The following is a 7,582-nucleotide window of genomic DNA, read 5'->3' on the forward strand; positions in this document are numbered from 1 at the left end:
TTCGATCATTAAAGTGCATTTGAGCAAGGCAACAAATATGGAATTCTAAACCCACGTATGCCCGATGAAAAAGCATGACATTCAAGCCTTTAAAGATTAGGCTTACTCTGCCCGCCTGTACTGCCGGATGTGTGTCGTCCAATGAACAGTGGCTTTAGGAAATGAGGACCAATCGAGGAGGCAGGCCCAGAGTTTTGGGAGGGTCTGTGACACAACTGTTCCATTCTGATTAGAGTGCTTGTAATCAGACACACAAGTATTGAAATATCAGGAAGGCATTAGGAAAGGTCAGGAGAACAACAAAATGCATTTTTGACAGCATGTCATGGCATGTTGATCCCTAACCTTGGTGCACAGATGCCCAAATACACACAACACAAACAAATACACAATCTCACAGAAAGATGAAATCCAGAAAGAGAAAGCGACGGAACAAGCGAAATAACAGACAAGAGAGAAAGAGAACCTGTGCATTGTGGGTAAATCTTTTGTGGCAAGGCGAACAGAAGAAGAAATTAAGAGCGGAGAGACAGAAATCAATGGCGGTTGATTGGAGACATTTACCCTGCAGGAGTGAAGAGGCTGGCCCATCTGGGCTTCAGAGCACAGGGCTCCACGGTGTGTGTGTGTGTGTGTGTGTGTGTGTGTGTGTGTGTGTGTGTGTGTGTGTGTGTGTGTGTGTGTGTGTGTGTGTGTGTGTGTGTGTGTGTGTGTGTGTGTGTGTGTGTGTGTGTGTGTGTGTGTGTGTGTGTGTGTGTGTGTGTGTGTGTGTGTGTGTGTGTGTAAGGGGAACAATAAACACTTAAGATATATAGAAGATCTATTTTCTCATGATGCCCTTGTGCCTGGCACGGTATAGAATTCTAAGTGTGTGAGTGTGTGCTGGCGTGCATGTATGCGTGTGTGAGAGATTATGTGTGTGTGTGTGTGTGTGTGTGTGTGTGTGTGTGTGTCCAGGTTTTATCTCGTAGCCGATCAGCCGGCCTGAGAATCCAATCTGGTGAGAGCGAGCAGGCTGTACATCATCTGACAGAGGTGGACACTATCAGCGCTTTATCAGAGACCACACAAACAAACACACACACACACACACACACACACACACACACACACACACACACACACACACACACACACACACACACACACACACACACACACACACACACACACACACACACACACACAAAACATTTGCACAAATATGCGCACAAGGCCGCACCCCCACACGTCTGCACAGGATATTATCTAACAATGACTGCATGCGTGAATAGAGACAGGCATGCACATTCACTCTCTCTCACACATGTGCACACAATATTATCTATCAATGACTTCATGCATGAATAGACACACACACACACACACACACACACACACACACACACACACACACACACACACACACACACACACACACACACACACACACACACACACACACACACACACACAATTATCTATCAATGACTTCATGCATGAATAGACACACACACACACACACACACACACACACACACACACACACACACACACACACACACACACACACACACACACACACACACACACACACACACACACACACACACACACACACACACAAACGGTCTCTGTTCGGTGACAGTGAATGATGGTCATCATTATGCTAGTGGTCCTGGGGGGGAGGCAACATGCTTAAAACATGCTAACAGATGCCAGCAGCTGTTACATAGCATGTTGTTTTGGAAAAGCTACTTGTTCCGTCACATTTCAGAATGCCATGCTTCCCTCACCACCAACAGAGTGTGGAATTTTTTCTATTTATTAATTTGTATCAAGTTGTTGATCTGTTTAAAGCTTTTCCAATGCTTCAAGTCGACAACTCAAAGGTTGGGATATTCGATAAAGACCTCTTCTGAAATCTTGCAACACTTCACCATGTTTAACAGTGTATACGGTAACCATTTCACTATTTCAGGAATATAAGGACTATTTCACGATTTAAGGAAATCACTTCCAAATGGACCCAGGCCGTAGATGTTAGCCGTTTACATTGCCCGGTTAATGTGACGAGTGACATGAGTGTATCAACCGTGTTCATTTTAACTTGTTTAAAAGGCATCCACGCTGACAGAGAATGATCGTCCAATGACTTGTCGGCACAAAAAACGAAAAACAAAACTGAAGACGCATAAATCACTATCATCAGTAGCAAATCATCCGTCATGGGCTGACGTTGGTGGACCACGAATGGGGTAACATTCAACCCTTGATTATTGAGTCAAGTGTCCATTCCCAGCTGATTGAGTGCGTACTATCAACCAGATGTTGAAACACTTCGGACATCAATCACTAGCTGATGAAGTGCAGCATCTATTGCCAGGAGAGACTCTGCTGACAATCTCAAAATCCTTCACTTGCTATGCAGGGTAGGTGACAAGGCACAGAGGGATTAAGGGCAGTTTGAATGTACAGGTGAGTGTCATCAGCATAGGGTTGAATGATAGCCCATGCATTGGTAAGTGTCTACAGCGGACAAGAGTTGAAAAAGGAGTGGGACAAGGTATGACCCTTGTGAAACACCACAGGTCATGTCGCTAAAGAGAATTGCAAGGTGAGGAGAGCAGAAAGGTGGTGGAGGAGCACAAACTGGTAACACATTAGTTACCAGATCATTTAGTAATTAGTAATTATTTTATAGCATATGGGTTAGGGTAAATTAACCAATCTTACATATTGTGACTATAACCCTACCACTATTTAATAATGTATGAATGAAAACCAAAAACTCCAATGAATAACGTAAGAAGAGGAGATGTGACCCAGCCCGGAGGAAGCCCGGGGCCCACGTCTGGAGCCAGGCCGAGACGGAGAGCTCGATGGCGAGCGCCTGGTGGCCGGGTATGCCACGGAGCCCGGTCGGGCACAGCCCGAACAAACTACGTGGCACCCCCCCACTCTTCATTCCATGGGCCCACCACCTGTGGGAAGACCCGTTGGGGTCGGGTGCGCAGCCACATGGGTGGCAGCGAAGGTCAGGGGTCTCGACGGACCAGACCCGGGCGGCAGAAGCTGGCTCTGGGGACGTGGAACGTCACCTCGTTGTGGGGAAAGGAACCGGAGCTTGTGAGGGAGGTGGAGCGCTATCAGTTAGTCTCAGCTCTCGTACCGTACTCCTGGATAGGGGTTGGACTCTATTCTTCTCTGGAGTTGCCGAGGGCGTGAGGCGCCGGGCGGGTGTGGGGATACTCATAAATCCCCGGCTGAGCACCGCAGTGTTGGAGTTTACCCCGGTAGACGAGAGGGTTGTAAGGGGGAAAACTCTGACTGTTGTTTGTGCGTATGCACCAAACAGCAGTTCAGAGTACTCGGCCTTCTTGGAGACCCTGAATGGAGTCCTGAATGGGGCTCCAGTAGGGGACTCCGTAGTTCTGCTGGGAGACTTCAACGCAAATGTGCGCAACGATGGAGACACCTGGAGAGGCGTGGTGGGGAGGAATGGCCTCCCTGATCTATTGTTATTGGACTTCTGTGCTAGTCATGGATTATCCATAACGAACACCATGTTCGAACATAAGGGTGCTCATAAGTGTACCTGGTACCAGAGTACCCTAGGCCGAAGATCCCATTTCCCATTTCCCATTTCATCTGATCTGAGGCCGCATGTTTTGGACACTCGGGTTAAGAGAGGGGCGGAACTGTCAACCGACCACCATCTGGTGGTGAGTTGGATCAGGGAATGGGGGAAATTTCCGGATAGACCTGGTAAGCCCAAACGAGTAGTGCGAGTGAATTGGGAACGTCTGGAGGAGGCCCCCGTCCTAGGTATCTTCAACTCACACCTCCGGCAGAGTTTTTCTGGCATTCCTGTGGAGGTTGCGGGCATTGAGCCGGAGTGGGCGGTGTTCAAAGCCTCCATTGCTGAAGCTGCGGCGGCTAGCTGTGGCCTCAGGGTCTTAGGCTCCTCAAGGGGCGGTAACCCTCGGACACCATGGTGGACACCGGTGGTCAGGGAAGCCGTCCGATTGAAGAAGGAGGCCTTCCGGGATATGATATCCTGGAGGACTCCTGACTCAGTTGCAGGGTACCGACAGGCTCGAAGGGCTGCAGCTGCTGCCGTGTCGGAGGCTAAGAAGCGGGTGTGGGAGAAGTTTGGAGAGGCCATGGAGAAGGACTTTCGGTCGACACCAAAGTGTTTCCGGAAAACTATCCGGCACCTCAGGAGGGGGAAACAGGGAACCATCCAAGCTGTGTACAGTAAGGATGGGACTCTGTTGACCTCAACTGAGGAGGTCGTCGGAAGTTGGAAGGAACACTTTGAGGAACTCCTGAATCTGAATAACACGCCCTCTATGTTGGAGGCAGAGCTCGAGGTTGACGGTGTTTTGTCGTCAATTTCCCTGGTGGAGGTCACTGAGGTAGTCAAACATCTCCGCAGTGGCAAAGCCCCAGGGATTGATGTGATCCAGCCAGAAATGCTAAAGGCTCTGGGTGTTGAGGGGCTGTCATGGTTGACACGCCTATTCAACATTGCGTGGGAGTCGGGTACAGTGCCCAAGGAGTGGCAAACCGGGGTGGTGGTTCCCCTGTTCAAAAAGGGGGACCAGAGAGTGTGTGACAATTACCGGGGTATCACACTTCTCAGCCTCCCTGGTAAAGTCTACTCCAAGGTGCTGGGAAGGAGGGTTCGGCCGATCGTCGAACCTCAGATTGAAGAGGAACAATGCGGTTTTCGCACCGGCCGTGGAACTACGGACCAGCTCTTCACTCTCGCAAGGATCCTGGAGGGGACCTGGGAGTATGCCCATCCGGTGTACATGTGTTTTGTGGATCTGGAGAAGGCGTATGACCGGGTCCCCCGGGAGAAACTGTGGGAGGTGCCGCGGGAGTATGGGGTAAGGGGGTCTCTCCTCAGGGCCATCCAATCTCTGTACTCCCAAAGCGAGAGCTGTGTTCGCGTCCTCGGCAGCCAGTCAGTTTCGTTCTCAGTGGGTGTTGGTCTCCACCAGGACTGCGCTTGTCGGCAATCTTGTTTGTGATATACATGGACAGGATATCGAGGCGTAGTCGTGGTGGGGAGGGGTTGCAGTTCGGTGGTCTGAGGATCTCGTCACTGCTCTTTGCAGATGATGTGGTCCTCATTGAATCATCGGCCTGTGACCTTCAGCACTCACTGGATCGGCTGGCGGCCGAGTGTGAAGCGGCTGGGGTGAGGATCAGCACCGCTAAATCTGAGGCCATGACTCTTAGCAGGAAACCGGTGGATTGCTTACTCCGGGTAGGAAATGAGTCCTTAGCCCAAGTAAGGAGTTCAAGTACCTTGTTCGGGGTCTTGTTCGCGAGTGAGGTTACGATGGAGCGTGAGATTGGCCGGAGAATCGGAGCAGCGGGGGCGGTATTGCGTTCGCTTTACCGCACCGTTGTTACGAAAAGAGAGCTGAGCCGCAAGGCAAAGCTCTCGATCTACCGGTCGATCTTCGTTCCTATCCTCACCTATGGTCATGAGGGTTGGGTGATGACCGAAAGGACGAGATCGCGGGTACAAGCGGCCAAGATGAGTTTTCTCGGAAGGGTGGTTGGTGTCTCCCTTAGGGATAGGGTGAGAAGCTCAGCCATCCGTGAGGAACTCGGATTAGAGCCGCTGCTCCTTTACTTAGAAAGGAGTCAGCTGAGGTGGTTCGGGCATCTGGTAAGGATGCCCACTGGGCGCCTCCCTTGAGAGGTGTTTCAGGCACGTCCAGTGGGGAGGAGACCTCGGGGAAGACCCAGGACTAGGTGGAGAGATTATATCTCAACACTGGCCTGGGAACGCCTCGGGATCCCCCCGTCAGAGCTGGTCAATGTGGCCCGGGAAAGGGAAGTCTGGGGCCCCCTGCTTGAGCTGCTCCCCCCGCGACCTGACCCCGGATAAGCGGATGAAGATGAGATGAGATGAAAACCTTAGTCAATGCCAGTATCTTCGTTAACTTCAATTCTAAACAACTTTATTAATACCACTCAGACTAGTTACAAGCAGCTTGAACACAAGAAACCATAGCAACGTACAACAACATGCACGCCATTAGTAATGGATAACTAGACCATGAGTTAACTGTTGACTTTCTGGTATGCAATGATTATTGCAACATTGAATAATGTTAATTAATGGTTAATTAATGTACCCCTAATAAATGTTCCTCTTTATCTAGCCATGTGTTCTTCAACCCCAGTTCCTGTCATTCGTGGATCAAATCCTGGATTCAGGCATTAGTTACTCTTAGCAAAGGGAAGGCTGGTACTTTGAGGATAGCACAGTGAAGAAGTGCATACATACAACAACCTACACACACGGGGCCAATCAGTTACAGCGTATTAACACAACCACGAACAACAGGTCATGGCTTCTGTCTACAGACGCAATGCACCATGGGACGGCCTCTACAAACACACACAGAGCGAGAGAGAATGAGGATCTTATGGGATATAAATCACAGATGGCCCGTGTCATTTTGTTAGGGATAGGGAGCAGGCCAATTCCCCTAAGTGTGTATCTATGCGTGTGTGTTCTCCTTTATACTTGTAAAAGGTATCATATGAGTCTATGGGCCTACTTATGCAGTCCAACCGTAGCCCCACACACACACACACACACACACTTAAGTAGGAGGTAACGATTTGCAACATGAGCTTTTACTTTTCAATCTGGTCAGATAACACGAATAAGCGCATTTACCACAAACCCACACAAACCGATATACACAAAGACATACACACAATCAACCAACCAGTCCATTCCTTGCTGTGTGGCTACAGTTCTGTTAATACACTAATTAAGGAGAACAGAGATGTGCTGAGGCAGCGTGATGAAATACGTCATCAGGGACCTGGATTAGTGAGGGTTTCATCCACGTCCAGCTCTGCTTTGTGCGCATTCATCTACTAATCATGAAGCCAGCCTGCCTGCTCCAACATTGAAATAATGACAATTTCTTTAAGAGGCGATTTGAATTATTCATCGTTTGTGACGAATAGTAGATGGGATTCAAAGTTATTTTTTGAGAAGGAATATTTCCCGCAGTAAATCTTTGTTGCTAGCGGAACAACGTGTCGGAATACCTTTTCCGCTCTTTCCCTGCGGGAGCATTTCCCTGTTTGATTCTTAGGACATTACTACTAAGAATAAGAAGATACAAAAGTATATTACGTGTTTCACACTTTATTCATAGAAAAGCACTGAGATTTCAACACAAATCAATATAAAATGGTAGTAGCGTTACATAAATAGTAATAAATTCTCGCTTTATAGACAGTGTTGCTCAAAGGAGTCGCAAGAAGAGTCGCTCAAGAACAAAATTGGGAATAAAAAAAAAGAAAACAAACGCGTTGATGGTGAGCTTTCATACTTGTGGCAACAAATACTGGAAATACCTTATTTTATATAATCAGTAGCACAAAGAGGCAACAAACACTTTCAACTTTTCCCTTAAGTTAAGACAAAATACAAACGGAGAAAATGGGGTATTGGAACAGAGATGGAGAACAGTTGGTGAACGAGCGCAGGTTTTATACATTTTTCCTAAAAAACGAATTAGAACTTAAATTAGAAACCAAAGCGAAACAA

The sequence above is a fragment of the Gadus chalcogrammus genome, chromosome 8 (assembly GCF_026213295.1).
Source record: "Gadus chalcogrammus isolate NIFS_2021 chromosome 8, NIFS_Gcha_1.0, whole genome shotgun sequence".
In the NCBI taxonomy this organism is placed as follows: domain Eukaryota; kingdom Metazoa; phylum Chordata; class Actinopteri; order Gadiformes; family Gadidae; genus Gadus; species Gadus chalcogrammus.